Source organism: Arachis hypogaea, chromosome 19, assembly GCF_003086295.3.
Source record: "Arachis hypogaea cultivar Tifrunner chromosome 19, arahy.Tifrunner.gnm2.J5K5, whole genome shotgun sequence".
In the NCBI taxonomy this organism is placed as follows: Eukaryota; Viridiplantae; Streptophyta; class Magnoliopsida; order Fabales; family Fabaceae; genus Arachis; species Arachis hypogaea.
Window position 1 is genome coordinate 128969375 of NC_092054.1, and position 16176 is coordinate 128985550.

The 16176-nt window shown below is 38.1% G+C and overlaps 1 non-coding gene across 1 annotated transcript; it reads left to right on the forward strand.

Moving 5' to 3' along the window:
• The first annotated feature begins 4107 nt into the window (after nucleotides 1-4107).
• LOC112780950 (small nucleolar RNA R71) lies at nucleotides 4108-4215 on the forward strand. The gene has a single exon (XR_003191754.1). It is a non-coding gene; the product is annotated as a small nucleolar RNA R71 (small nucleolar RNA).
• Nucleotides 4216-16176: the final 11961 nt, after the last annotated feature.

Below are 16176 nucleotides of genomic sequence, written 5' to 3' on the forward strand. Positions count from 1 at the left end.
CTAATGAAAACATCCCTAAAAGTAACTAGATTCTACTAAAAATATACTAAAAACAGTGCCAAAAAGCGTATAAATTATCCGCTCATCACAACACCAAACTTAAATTGTTGCTTGTCCCCAAGCAACTGAAAATCAAATAGGATAAAAAGAAGAGAATATACTATAAATTCCAAACTATCAATGAAACATAGCTTCAATCATATGAGCGGGACTTATAGCTTTTTGCCTTTTGAATAGTTTTGGCATCTCACTTTATCCATGGAGGTTCAGAATGATTGGCATCTATAGGAACTCAGAGTTCAGATAGTGTTATTGACTCTCCTAGTTCAGTATGATGATTCTTGAACACAGCTTCTTTATGAGTCTTGGCCGTGGCCCTAAGCACTTTGTTTTCCAGTATTACCACCGGATACATAAATGCCACAGACACATAATTGGGTGAACCTTTTCAGATTGTGACTCAGCTTTGCTAAAGTCCCCAATTAGAGGTGTCCAGGGTTCTTAAGCACACTCTTTTTTTGCTTTGGACCTTGACTTTAACCGCTCAGTCTCAAGTTTTCACTTGACACCTTCACGCCACAAGCACATGGTTAGGGACAGCTTGGTTTAGCCGCTTAGGCCAGGATTTTATTCCTTTAGGCCCTCCTATCCACTGATGCTCAAAGCCTTGGGATCCTTTTTCTTTACCCTTGCCTTTTGGTTTTAAAGGTTACTGGCTTTTTGCTCTTGCCTCTTGGTTTTAAGAGCTTTTGGCTTTTTCTGCTTGCTTTTTCTTTTTCTTTCTATTTTTTTTTCGCCTATTTTTTTTCTGCAAGCTTTGTTTTTTGCTGCTTTTTCTTGCTTCAAGAATCATTTTTATGATTTTTCAGATTATCAAATAACATGTCTCCTTGTCATCATTCTTTCAAGAGCCAACATATTTAACATTCTTAAACAACAACTTCAAAAGACATATGCACTGTTCAAGCATACATTCAGAAAATAAGAAGCATTGTCACCACATCAATATAATTAAGCTAAGTTCAAGGATAAATTCAAAACTCATGTACTTCTTGTTCTTTTGAATTAAAACATTTTTCATTTAAGAGAGGTGATGGATTCATAGGACATTCATAACTTTAAGACATAGTTACTAACTACTAATGATCATGTAATGAAGACATAAACATAGATAAGCACATAACATAGAAAACGAAAAACAGAAGAAATAAGAACAAGGAATGAATCCACCTTAGTGATGGTGGCGTTTCCTTCTTGAGGAACCAATGATGTCCTTGGGCTCTTCTATGTCTCTTCCTTGTCTTTGTTGCTCCTCCCTCATTGCTTTTTGATCTTCTCTTATTTCATGAAGGATGATGGAGTGCTCTTGATGTTCCACCCTTAGTTGTCCCATATTGGAACTCAATTCTCCTAGGGAGGTGTTGATTTGCTCCCAATAGTTTTGTGGAAGAAAATGCATTTGAGGCATCTCCGGGATCTCATGGTGATGAGCTTCTTCATGTGCCTGTTGAGATCCATGAATGTGCTCTCTTGTTTGCTCCATCCTTTTCTTAGTGATGGGTTTGTGAGATGAATCTTTCCATCTCCCATGGCTCAGAGGTGGAGGCAATTGTCTTTCCTTTCCTCTTTCTTGAGGTTTCTCTAGCCTTAGGTGCCATTAATGGTTATGGAAAAACAAAAAGCTTATGCTTTTACCACACCAAACTTAGCATGTTGCTCGTCCTCGAGCAAAAGAAGAAAGAATAGAAGAAGAAGAAGAGGATATGGAGGAGATGGAGGGATGTGTGTATGGATGTGAGTGGTGAATGGAAACAGAAGGGATGACCATGAATGGAGAGAGAGAGGGTGAGGTGGGTGGGGATCCTGTGGGGTCCACAGATCCTGAGATGATTCTGTGGGATCCACAGATCCTGAGGTGTTCAAGGATTTACAATCTTGCACCAAATTAGGCATGTAAAATGCCCTTGCACACAACTCTGGGCGTTCAGCGCCAGGTTGGTGCCCATTTTGGGCGTTCAACGCCCATTTGTTGCCCATTTCTGGCGTTGAACGCCAGAACCATGCTTGTTCTGGGCGTTCAGCGCCAGCTCCTCTCCAGGGTGCAATTATGGCGTTCAGCCCCCAGATGATGCCCATTTTGGGCGTTCAGCGCCCAGATACTGCCCATTTTGGGCGTTCAGCGCCAGAACCATGCTTTGTTCTGGTGTTGAACGCCAGGCAGGTGCTTCCTCCAGGGTGTGATTTTTCTTCTGCTGTTTTTGATTCTGTTTCTAAATTTTTCGTTTATTTTGTGACTCCACATGATCATGAACCTAAGAAAACATGAAAAACAAAAATAAAATTAGATAAATAAACATTGGGTTGCCTCCCAACAAGTGCTTCTTTAATGTCAATAGCTTGACAGTGGGCTCTCATGGAGCCTCACAGATGTGCAGAGCTTTGTTGAAACCTCCCAACACCAAACTTAGAGTTTGGATATGGGGGTTTGACACCAAACTTAGAGTTTGGTTGTGGCCTCCCAACACCAAACTTAGAGTTTGACTGTGGGGGCTTTGGTTGACTCTACTTTGAGAGAAGCTTTTTCTGCTTCCTCTCCATGGATGCAGAGAGAGATCCTTGAGTTGTAAACACAAGGTTGTCCTTATTTAATTGAAGGATTAATTCTTCTCTGTCTATATCAATCACAGCTCTTGCTGTGGCTAGGAAAGGTCTTCCTAGGATGATGGATTCATCCTCTTCCTTTCCAGTATCCAGGACTATGAAATCAGCAGGGATGTAAAGGCCTTCAACCTTCACTAATACGTCCTCTACTTGTCCATAAGCCTATTTTCTTGAATTGTCTGCCATCTCTAATGAGATTTTAGCAGCTTGCACCCCATAGATTCCCAGTTTCTCTATTACAGAGAGGGGCATGAGGTTTATCCCTGAACCAAGGTCACACAGAGCCTTAAAGATCATGGTGCCTATGGTACAAGGTATTATGAACTTTCCAGGATCCTGTTTCTTCTGAGACAATGTCAGTTGATCCAGATCACTTAGTTCAATGGTGAACAAGGGAGGTTCATCTTCCCAAGTTTCAATACCAAATAATTTGGCATTCAGCTTCATGATTGCACCAAGAAACTTGGCAGTTTGCTCTTCAGTAACATCCTCATTCTCTTCAGAAGAGGAATACTCATCAGAGCTTATGAAGGGCATAAGGAGGTTCAATAGAATCTCTATGGTCTCTAGATGAGCCTCAGAGTCCTTTGGTTCCTCAGAGGGAAGCTCCTTATTGATCACTGGACGTCCCATGAGGTCTTCCTCCTTGGGATTCACGTCCTCTCCTTCCCTTACAGGTTCGGCTATGGTGCTTATGTCAATGGCCTTGCACTCTCCTTTTGGATTCTCTTCTGTATTGCTTGGGAGAGTACTAGGAGGGATTTCAGTGATCCTTTTACTCAGCTGGCCCACTTGTGCTTCCAAATTTCTAATGGAAGACCTTGTTTCATTCATGAAACTTATAGTGGCCTTGGATAGATCAGAGACTAAGTTTGCTAAGCTAGATGGATTCTGCTCAGAATTCTCTGTCTGTTGCTGAGTGGATGATGGAAAAGGCTTGCTATTGCTAAACCTGTTTCTTCCACCATTATTAAAGCCTTGTTGAGGCCTTTGATCCTTCCATGAGAGATTTGGATGATTTCTCCATGATGGATTATAGGTGTTTCCATAAGTTTCACCTAAGTAATTCACCTCTGCTATTGCAGGGTTCTCAGGATCATAAGCTTCTTCTTCAGAAGATGCCTCTTGAGTACTATTGGATGTAGCTTGCATTCCATTCAGACTCTGAAAAATCATATTGACTTGCTGAGTCAATATTTTGTTCTAAGCCAATATGGCATTCAGAGTATCAACTTCAAGAACTCCCTTCTTCATAGGCGTCCCATTACTCACAGGATTCCTCTCAGAAGTGTACATAAACTGGTTATTAGCAACCATGTCAATGAGTTCTTGAGCTTCTGCAGGCGTTTTCTTTAGGTGAATGGATCCACCTGCAGAAGTATCCAATGACATCTTTGATAACTCAGATAAACCATCATAGAATATATCCAGGATGGTCCATTCTGAAAGCATGTCAGAAGGATACTTTTTGGTCAACTGTTTGTATCTTTCCCAAGCTTCATAGAGGGATTCACCATCTTTCTGTTTGAAGGTTTGAACATCCACTCTAAGCTTGCTCAGCTTTTGAGGAGGAAAGAACTTGGCTAAGAAAGCCGTGACCAGCTTATCCCAAGAGTTCAGGCTGTCTTTAGGTTGAGAGTCCAACCATATTCTAGCTCTGTCTCTTACAGCAAAAGGGAAAAACATGAGCCTGTAGACTTCAGGATCTACTCCATTAGTCTTAACAGTATCACAGATATGCAAGAATTCAGTTAAGAACTGAAAAGGATCTTCAGATGGAAGTCCATGAAACTTGCAGTTCTGCTGCATCAGAGAAACTAGCTGAGGTTCCAGCTCAAAATTGTTTGCTCCAATGGCAGGAATGGAGATGCTTCTTCCATGTAAATTGGAATTAGGTGCAGTAAAGTCACCAAGCATTCTCCTTGCATTATTATTATTTTCGGCTGCCATCTCCTCTTCCTGTTCAAAAATTTCTGAAAGGTTCTCTCTGGATTGTTGTAATTTAGCTTCTCTTAGTTTCCTCTTCAGAGTCCTTTCAGGTTCTGGATCTGCTTCAACAAGAATATTCTTGTCTTTGCTCCTGCTCATATGAAAAAGAGAGAACAGAAAAATAATAATAATAGGGGTCCTTTTTACCACAGTATAGAGGTCCCAGTGTGAGTAGAAGAAAAGAAGAAGAAGAAATTCGAACACAGATGGAAGAGGGGGTTCGAATTTGGGGGAGATGAAGTGTTAGTAGATGAATAAATAAATAGAAGGAGATGAGTGAGAAGGAGAATTTTCGAAAATAATTTTTAAAAAAGAGTTAGTGATTTTCGAAAATAGTTTTTGAAAAATGTTAGTAATTTTCGAAAATTAAAATTTAAAAATTGAAATAATTAGTTAATTAAAAAGAAATTTTGAAAAAGAGGGAGATATTTTCGAAAATTAGAGAGAGAGAGAGAGTTAGTTAGGTAGTTTTGAAAAAGATAAGAAACTAGGAAGTTAGAAAAGATATTTTGAAATCAAATTTTTGAAAAAGATAAGATAAGAAGATTTTTTTGAAAAGATATGATAGAAATTAGTTTTTGAAAAAGATTTGAATTTTAAAATCACAATTAATGACTTGATTCACAAGAAATCACAAGATATAATTCTAGAACTCAAAGTTTGAATTTTTCTTAACAAGTAAGTAACAAACTTGAAATTTTTGAATCAAAACATTAATTGTTATTGTTATTTTCGAAAATTTGATATAAAAAAATAAGAAAAAGATTTTTGAAAAAGATTTTTGGAATTTTCGAAAATAACTAAGAAAAATGGAAAAGATTTGATTTTTGAAAAAGATTTTGAAAAAAGATAAGATTTTTAAATTGAAAATTTGATTTGACTCATAAAAACAACTAGATTTAAAATTTTTTTGAAAAAGTCAAATCTAATTTTCGAAATTTTAAGAGAAAAAAGGGAAAGATATTTTTTTTTTGATTTTTGAATTTTTATGATGAAAGAGAAAAATTAAAACATCATTTTCATGTTTTTCTCTTTTATTTTTGAATCAAAACAAGGAATGCATGCAAGAACACTATGAAGGTCAAGATGAACACCAAGAATACTATGAAGATCATGATGAACATCAAGAACATGTTTTTGAAAAATTTTTTAATGCAAAGAAAACATGCAAGACACCAAACTTAGAAATCTTTAATGCTTAGGCACTAAGAATTCAAGAATGCATATGAAAAACAAGAAAAGACACAAAACATGCAAATGCAAAGATCAAACAAAAAGACTTACCAAGAACAACTTGAAGATCATGAAGAACACTATGAATGCATGAAAATTTTCGAAAAATGCAAGATGCACATGCAATTGACACCAAACTTATAACATGACTCAAGACTCAAACAAGAAACACAAAAATATTTTTGATTTTCATGATTTTATGATTTTTTTGTATTTTCTTTTAATTTTTTCGAAAATCATTTTGAAAAAGAAAAATAAGGATTCCAAAATTTTTAATATGAATTCCAGGAATCTTTTAGTCTAAAGCTCCAATCAAAGGGTCAGGCATGGCTTAATAGCCAGCCAAGCTTTAGTATGTAACTCAGACATGACACGCCTGACATACCCATTCCAGAAGAATTAGGATGGCTTTACAGCCAGCCAGGCTTCAACATGCTTCATGAAACACTAGAATTCATTCTTAAAAATTCTGAAGAAAAATATATTTTTGAAAAACAATTTTTTTTTCGAAAACAGATGAGAAATTTTTTTTTTGAAAGGTTTTTGAAAAATTTTTGAAAATAAAACAAAAATAAAATTACCTAATCTGAGCAACAAGATGAACCGTCAGTTGTCCAAACTCGAACAATCCCCGGCAACGGTGCCAAAAACTTGGTGCGCAGAAATTGTGATTACACTTTGATTATGTAAAATTCATCGCTCTTTCTTTCCCTGGTAATGGCGCCAAAAACATGATGCTAATACCATGGTTCACAACTTCGCACAACTAACCAGCAAGTGCACTGGGTCGTCCAAGTAATACCTTACGTGAGTAAGGGTCGAATCCCACGGAGATTGTTGGTATGAAGCAAGCTATGGTCACCTTGTAAATCTCAGTCAGGCGGATATAAAATAGTAATGGGGTTTTCGAAAATAATTAATAAAATAGGGATAGAAATACTTATGTAAATCATTGGTGAGAATTTCAGATAAGCGAATAGAGATGCTTTCGTTCCTCTGAACCTCTGCTTTCCCGCTATCTTCATCCAATCAGTCTTACTCCTTTCCATGGCTGGCTTTATGTAATGCATCACCATTGTCAATGGCTACTTTCGGTCTTCTCTCGGGAAAATGATCCAAATGCTCTGTCACGGCACGACTAATCGTCTGGAGGCATCACCCTTGTCAATGGTTACATCCTATCCTCTCAGTGAAAATGGTCAACGCACCCTGTCATGGCACGGCTATTCATCTGTCGGTTCTCAATTATGCTGGAATAGAATTTACTATCCTTTTGTGTCTGTCACTTCGCCCAGCAATCGCGAGTTTGAAGCTCGTCACAGTCATTCAATCATTGAATCCTACTCGGAATACCACAGACAAGGTTTAGACTTTCCGGATTCTCTTGAATGCCGCCATCATTCTAGCTTACACCACGAAGATTCCGATTAAGAGATCTAAGAGATAGTCATTCAATCTAATGTAGAACGGAAGTGGTTGTCAGACACGCGTTCATAGGGAATGATGATGATTGTCACGTTCATCACATTCAGATTGAAGTGCGAATGAATATCTTAGAAGCGAAATAAGATGAATTGAATAGAAAACAGTAGTACTTTGCATTAATCTTTGAGGAACAGCAGAGCTCCACACCTTAATCTATGGAGTGCAGAAACTCTACCGTTGAAAATACATAAGTGATAATGGAGTTCATTGGTCTCGGCCCCAGAGGGGAACCGGAGTAACCAAGACTACGAATACAATGATAAAAAGTTCTATTTATAATAAACTAGTCACTAGGGTTTACAGAAGTAAGTAATTGATGCATAAATCCACTTCCGGGGCCCACTTGGTGTGTGCTTGGGCTGAGCTTGAATTTTACACGTGCAGAGGCTCTTTCTGGAGTTTAACGCCAGCTTTTGTGCCATTTTGGGCGTTGAACTCCACTTTGCAACTTGTTTCTGGCGCTGGACGCCAGAATTGGGCAGAGAGCTGGCGTTGAACGCCGGTTTGCGTCATCTAAACCTGGGCAAAGTATGGACTATTATATATTGCTGGAAAGCCCTGGATGTCTACTTTCGAACGCAATTGGAAGCGCGCCATTTTGAGTTCTGTAGCTCCATAAAATCCACTTTGAGTGCAGGGAGGTCAGAATCCAACAGCATCAGCAGTCCTTCTTCAACCTCTGAATCTGATTTTTGCTCAAGTCCCTCAATTTCAGCCAGAAAATATCTGAAATCACAGAAAAACACACAAACTCATAGTAAAGTCCAGAAATGTGAATTTAACATAAAAACTAATGAAAACATCCCTAAAAGTAACTAGATTCTACTAAAAACATACTAAAAACAGTGCCAAAAAGCGTATAAATTATCCGCTCATCAGTATTCTAGGACATGATAAAGGTCTGAAAGCCAGGAATGAGCCTAAGTTGCTATGCTGAAACCACCATAAAACCAAGACATGACTTCCACAAGAATGACTCATGTCTCTTGGCATTTCTTTCATCATTCTCTTGTTCCAGTACTTGCTTGGGACAAGCAAGCTTTAAGTTTGGTGTTGTGATGCCAGGGCATTTTGGCCAGTTTCACTGACCTTTTCTTTACTATTTTTAGGGTAGTTTCATGCATTTCCTTAGAAAATAAGCTAGTTTTGGGTAGATATTCACTTACATCTTGATTCAAGCATACATTGTGCATTTTACATGATTTCATAAGGATTTTGCATGAATTTAAGGACAAATTGGATGTTGCATTTCCCATGACTTGGACTAGAACTTTGATGCACTTTATTGCTTAATTTCAGGGCAAAGGAAGCAAAGAAGAACCACATTAGTGGCTACGTTAGTTGCACTAACGTTAACACTAACGTGGAATGGGAGTAACTTGCAAAGTTAATGAGAAAAGTGATTGCCAATAACGCTCTCGAAGCCATCATTGCCCACGTTAAGAAATAGAGCCAACGTTAGTGACACTTAACATTATCACTAACGTTGAACCAAGATCATGAGTGGCCACGTTAGAGTCCACGTTAACCTAGTTAACGTGGCCTCTAACGTTAAGAAGGAAAGGGGGGGGGGAGCCAACGTTAGTGACACTCAACATTGTCACTAACGTTGGCCAAAGCACATTAAGGCACGTTAACTCCCACGTTAACCTAGTTAACGTGGAAGCTAACGTGAAGGAACAAAGTGGTCGACAACTTTAGTGACACCCAACATTGTCACTAACGTTGGAAGAACACAAGCCCCCAATGAGCCACGTTGACTCCCACGTTAACCTAGTTAACGTGGAAGCTAACGTGAAGAAAGAAGGTGATCGCCAACGTTAGTGACACCCAACATTGTCACTAACATTGGAAGGAGCCATACATGCCACCATGAGCCACGTTAACTCCCACGTTAACTTAGTTAACGTGGAAGCTAACGTGGATAAGGGAAGGATAAGCCAACGTTAGTGACACTCAACTTTGTCACTAACGTTGGAGATGGCTAGCAAGGCCACGTTAGAAACCACGTTAACCTAGTTAACGTGGACTCTAACGTGGAAAATAGGGGCAATTTGGAACGTTAGTGACAATGGAATTGGCTATTGATCAAGATTTGAGAGATTGAATTACAAGAAATTGTAATTCAATCACTTAAGATTGCCAAGGAGATCAATGAGTGCATTGATTGAGGAAGAGATGAAAATAAAATTGATCCGGAGAATGCAACATCTCCTAAGCCCAATGAACTCCCCATTTCTGATTTTACCCATTCTCTTTAATTTCTGTTATTTACTTTAATGAGCAATTCCCCCATTCCCATTTACAATTCTACAATTTACCTTCCGTCATTTACTTTCAGATCTATAATTCTAGCATTTACTTTCCTGTCAATTACCTTCCCGCCATTTTATTTTCTGCAATTCTCAACTCAAATTCTGGATTCGCTCAACTAAACAGTCCTCTAATTAAAGTTGCTTGATCAATCAATCCTTGTGGGATTCGACCTCACTCTATTGTGAGTTTTTACTTGACGACAAATTCGGTACACTTGCCGAAGAGAATTTGTTGTGAGATAAGTTTTCCGTGCATCAGTAGCCGCTGTACAAATTGAAGGGGAAGTCATGATGATAGACATAGGGGTATTTCTTTCTAACCCTAGTAGCTGCTTCAATGAAACCCAACTTTATCTACTGAGATTTTTGTTATTACGAAGTTCTTGCTTACTTATTTATTTTAATTTAGTTATAATTATTTGTTCTTTTGTTTTTGCTTAACAGAATAAGAAGGAAAGGAAGAAGGTGAGGGAAGTGGAAATTCTTAAGAAAGATCCTAAACAGCTGAAGAAACAGATTGAGAACTTGGAAATGATGAGTATGTCAAGTCTTGAGCTTTTTCACACCACTTTCTTTTATTTATTTGTTGTTGTTGTTATTGTTTTATTATTATTGTTATTGTTGTCATCATGAAAGTATTAATTGATCATGTGTTTTGCTATAGAATGCATGAATCTCTTATCATGTGGAATAGTGAAAACCAATTTGTAGTGACTTGCAATATCTGTTGAGTGCCGAGAATTGAGATTTCTTCAAGAATCATGATCATCTTCTGATAATTAGAACTAGTTAACAGGATAAGATTTACATGAAGTTAAAGAAAATAGAGGTCAGTAAGTTTGTGAGCATAAATTCTTTCAAATTGCCTCCAAATTAGTGGTTATCTTAGGAACGTTGTTTGATTCTCAATGGAGGAATTATGTTCACTTGTATATAACTGCACACAATTATTTCCTTTTTATGAAAAACAATAATGGAGAACATATAACCGTGATAGTTGATCTCTGGCACTCTGAGGCCAATTTCTAAGTTGATTTTATCTCTGACCTTAATTAAATTTACACTCAGAAGTCACTCCACACAGTTGTATGCTAATCTTTTTTTTATAAATAGTTTCTGTAAATTATTACTTATTATGATGTATTGATCTAAAATCGATTTCTTTCTTAACTAGGAATATGAAGATAAAATGAAGGAGAAGGGTGAGACCCTATTATGTTTAAGTGAGGGATTTCTCCATTGCTTAAAAGCAACCTTTTAACCCACTTTTTCGTTGTTAGTTTATACATTCTAGAATGCCTTTTCGGCATAAGATGAACATTACAAGAGAAAGCATAATGCTGGGGGGCTAATTCTTCATATAGATTTCGTTGTATCCTTCTGTTTTCTTTTTTTCTTTCTTTCTTTTTAAATTTGTTAACACTTTGTTGGGGGGTCAAAATGCATTAGTGTCACTTTGTGCTTTGCATTCCTGAAACCTTGAATGTAATAAAATTGAAGAGAACATGGAAAGTAAAGACTTTCACCAAAGGCTTGGAATTCTTCAAGATAGTAGCTGACCTTACTGAAAGTGAAGGTATCGTTCTCTATTCTCTTTTTCTACCCCTTTTCCTTTAATTAATCAAAGTCTTTAGCTTCAATGGTTGTGTTGTATTGGTTAAGTATATTCGATTTTCTTTTGAGTAGAAAATTGGTTAAATTGAATATATTTTATTATTTATTATATTTGCAAAAATCAAACGTGCACTGAATTTGCTGTCTGCTTCAAAGACAAACAAAGCGATCAACTATTTCAGATTTTCCAGATCTTGTGTGTCCAATACTCTAATGTGCTTGTGTGTTTTTTTTAATGTAATTTGTCATGTTCTAACTAATTTCTAATCAATTGTTCAGTTGTTCAAATTTTTTTTTTTTGGGTTTCAGGTGAAAAACATTACAAGATGAGCGAACAAATTAGAGAAGAATTTTTTTTTTGGTTTTTAAAGGATGAGAAGAATATGTACTATATTAGTGAATATTTTTGTTTTCACAGTATAATATTTTGATGTCTTTTGTAATTTTTTTAATAGCTTCTACCTGGTATTACATGTAATGGATAAATTATACCATATTTTGATTTGTCTTGTTTGGACTAAAAACATATATAGTTTATAATGTAAATTTTATGATTTAGATTTATTGAATTTCTTCTTTTTAGACTTATTTTGTTATTATCATAATTTTGGGATCTGATTATGCTTTAAAAAAAATCTAAAAAAACAGAATAAATTATGATCACGGTTTTAAAATAGGGTGACTATAGATAAGGCTATGGTCACGGCGAAAAATCGTGACCATAGATAGGGCTATGGTCACGGTTTTAAGGAGGGTGACCATAGAGTCTATAGTTATGGTGAAAAACTGTGACCATAGCCCTATCTATGGTCACGGTTTTAAGGAGGGGTGACCATAGAGGCTATGGCCACGGTGAAAAACCGTGACCATAGATAGGCTATGGTCACGGTTTTAAGGAGGGTGACCATAGAGTCTATGGCCACGGTGAAAAATCATGACCATAGATAGGGCTATGGTCACGGTTTTAGGTGGGGTGACCATAGAGTCTATGGCCACGGTGAAAATCGTGACCATAAATAGGGCTATGGTCACGGTTTTAAGGAAGGGTGACCATAGAGGCTATGACCACGGTGAAAACCGTGACCATAGCCTTATCTATGGTCACGGTTTTAAGGAGGGGTGACCATAGATTAATTTATGGTCACGGTAAAAAAACGTGGCCTAAAGTGTCAGATTTTGAAAATTGAAACCGTGACCATAAAAACCGTGACCAAAGCTCAAAAAACCGCGACCATAGACCTATAGCCACGAGAGAGTAGACCACGGTAAAAAACCGTGACCATAGGTCCAAAACCGTGACCATAGATCTATAGTCACCCTTTTTACTAGCTATGGTCACAGTTTTTTACCGTGGCCATAGGCCTTTTTTTTTGTAGTGTTACCTCTTTCCGGCCTCCGGCCCAAATTCACGGCCTCTGGCCCAATATTTCATCAAATCAATATACATAAACTCATAACCATATAATTCACTATCTAATGCCAATTTCAATTCACACATCAACTATGCAAAGTTCCACAATCCTTATCCAATATCAACATCATCCACTACACATATAATACCAATCAATCATACCATTCAAGCTTAATCCTAGGAGCACCTAACCTAGGAATTCACATCATATCACACGGTACTTAAATGAAGGTAAAACCGTATCTTAGCCGATTCCTCAGAAAACCCAAAGACACCTCAAGGTCAACGTTCCTCAAGAGTCCACAGCCCCAAAGCCTTACCGAACCAGATTTCAGCGACCAAAAGCCTCACCGAACCAGATTCCAGTGACTAATGTCCAATAATCAAGCTCCCAACATCATCATGTACTCCAAATCAACAATATTCAATCTAATTCCACAATATATCACTATAATTAACATTCAAGCTTACTAATTCACTAATCCACAAAAGGTTTGAGGTTCTTACCTTTCTTAAGCATCACAGGACCAAAGCCCAATAATTTTCTCGAGCTAACTCAAGTCTAAAATATCAAAATCACATAATCTATCAAACTCAAAAATGCCCAGATTCGAATTTAAGAAGAGGAAGGATGGGTGAGAATATGAGATTTTCTTACCAAATTAGTTAGTGGACTTTGTAGAGAATTTCGAGATGAACACGTGGCCGCTAACGGCTCGTTAATTGGAGCTCTGAATCAAAAGTTATGGCAGAATGAAATTAGAGCCAAAGGTTTGCTCTCCTCCTTCTTCCCCCCTCCCCCCATTATGTTTCAGCGTGTTTCTCCAAAGGCTTGGGGAAGAAGGGTTGATGCCCTTCATTTATATGGCAAGTGGACTGGGCCTTGGGCCCAATACAGGCCCGGTTTGTCCAGTTCGGCCTGTTTGGCTTAAATCTTGGGCCAAAATTTTTAAAATTGGTGTCAAAATTCTTATTTTAATTTTTTAAATAATAATTAATTTATTCATTAATTATTTACTAACTTTACAGATTTTACACATAGGCTGACTTAAGCGAAACTTTAAAAGGTCTTAGTGACCGATCTAATGAATTTAAAAACAAAAAATAGCACCATGTTGCTCGAGTAAATCTTTGTTGAAGTATTCAACATACACAAAATCTATACAGTACCTGATTCAAACATACTAACAAGATAACAAAGACAAATAACAATCATTGTAACGAAAACCAACCATCTGGATACGTTGTAAAGTAACCATCCGTTTTATGTCAAATAAAGATCGACTATGGTCAACTAATTTAAGTGACGTTACACTCAAAAGACCAAACAGTGAACCAAAACTACTGTACTAATTAAACCGAAATTCTGCAAAATTTTGCGCGCTATAATAAAAACCAATGCAACTATCAACAGCAACAACATGTACAATTCGTTCCAATACATTCAAATTCCAACCATGGTGTTCATATGCAGAACAATCAAGTAACTCAGCAAAATTCATTGCATGAACATCTAGTTACAAGTAAAACCATAGTCATCAACTAACCTTTGGATGAAGCAATACTGGTGGAGAGCTCTGCTGATGGGGGGATTCTGGGGTTAACGGGTTCTGTTCGAACAGCAATGGAAGACCAAGCCTGGCCGCGAGTTGGTGTCTCTCCAGTAGCAGGTCGACAATGGCTGGGGATGGGTCCCGTGGCATCAACGGCGGTGACGAGTTTAGCGGCCACAAGTTCGACGGTGTGCGACACTAGGACAGCGGTGGCAGAAAGCGATCAACAGGGTGGGTACCGGCAGGAGAGAGAGGTGAGCTGAGCACTAGGAACGCGCAATGAGAAGGACAACGTCCTGCCTCCATGTGTGCTACCGGCAGATGATAGGGACACCTACGACAGGAAGAATGCGACCGTCTGAGATGTTGGTTGCTGGCAACGGAGACACTCGCATGCAAGAGAGGCGGGCTGACTGAGGTGGAAGATGCACTCTATGAGGGTTGGATGTTTAGTGAACTAGGTGCGGGTGGGTGCCATTTTGGAGGAAGGAGAATTTGGGTGAAAAGGATTTGTAATTAGGGTTGGATGGTTTGTTTTGTAAAATAACTGAATTGGGACTTCTGAGTTTATGGTAATCTGTGAACTGGTTTTCACTATTTATCTCTATTGGTCTAAACAACTAGCTCATTGTACACATTCTAAAGATTCCCCATTGTCTCCCTAGCGGAGTTGGAAATGAAATAATTTGATTGATATGATTTTAGAACAAATTACCATTTGTACCCATGAATTTTGTAAATGCTGACAAAAGTACCCATCAAATAAAGAAATTAATCTTGTACCCATAAAAGATGGATTTCATGTGACAACAGTACCCAAGTCCTAATTTTTTGTTAGTTTTGTAATGAAAATCCCAAATTACCCTGCCCTTTACCTTCTTTCCCAAATTTCAAATTTTCACTACCCTCATTTTTCTTCTTCCTCTGCCGCCGCTGCCAGCCACCATCCTCATTCAGATGCAAACTCATCATCCTCCACAACGAATGCAAACTCGTCATCATTTCTTGGCCAGGCGCCCAGGCCACCATGCTTCCAGCTACTGCGCCTGCAAACCAGCATTCAACCACTGCGCCTGCAAGCTGGCATTCAGGGTCCCTTAAAGCACAACTTTTTCTCCAAATTTCCAATCAAACAAATTGATGAAGTCTAAAATCTGGTGCGATTCTCTAAGCTTCTCATCAATCTCCGATGATCCATTGGCAAAATGGTTAATGTAGATGTGGTGGTGGACGCGGTCACCAAGGTAATCGGCAGAGGAGAGTGAGTGGAGGCAGCAGGAGAGGGAGTCGAGGCAATTAAGGGATAGGACTTTGATGATGAAGGTGAAATTAGGGTTAAGGATTTTCTGAATTAGGTTTTGGAGGGTGAAATTGGGGTTGAGTTCGGGGGCGAAAGGTGGTGGAAGTGAAAATTGGTGGAATGTGTAAAAGATGAAGGCGATAACGGAGATTAAGATCAGTGGAAGGAAATGTCTTTTCGGTCCCACTATTTGCATTAGGGTTCGTTTAGGAGTGAAGAAGTTGCATCTGAGAGTGGCATTGGAAGGATTTCTATGCCTCTGATGACGATGATAAGTTTGCATGCGTCCGAATGTTCTTCAGTTGGTATTATAGATTTGGTTGTGGTTCAAAATTTGGCTTTGTTTTGATTTATGCGAACTGCTGAGGCATGGAAGCGTTGCTTATTGCAGGTGCGAGACTAGGGTCTCAAATGAGGATGGTGGCTGTGATAAACCCATATTTTATGATAGATTTTGTGCTTAGTTTGAGTGATTTATTCAATCCTTCACCCACTTATTCATATTAATTGCATAGTTTTACTTTCCCTTCCTCATTATGTGATGTATGTGAAAAACATGTTTCCTATGCTTTAAAACTAATTATTTTAATTACCTTTAATTCTATTCGATGCCAT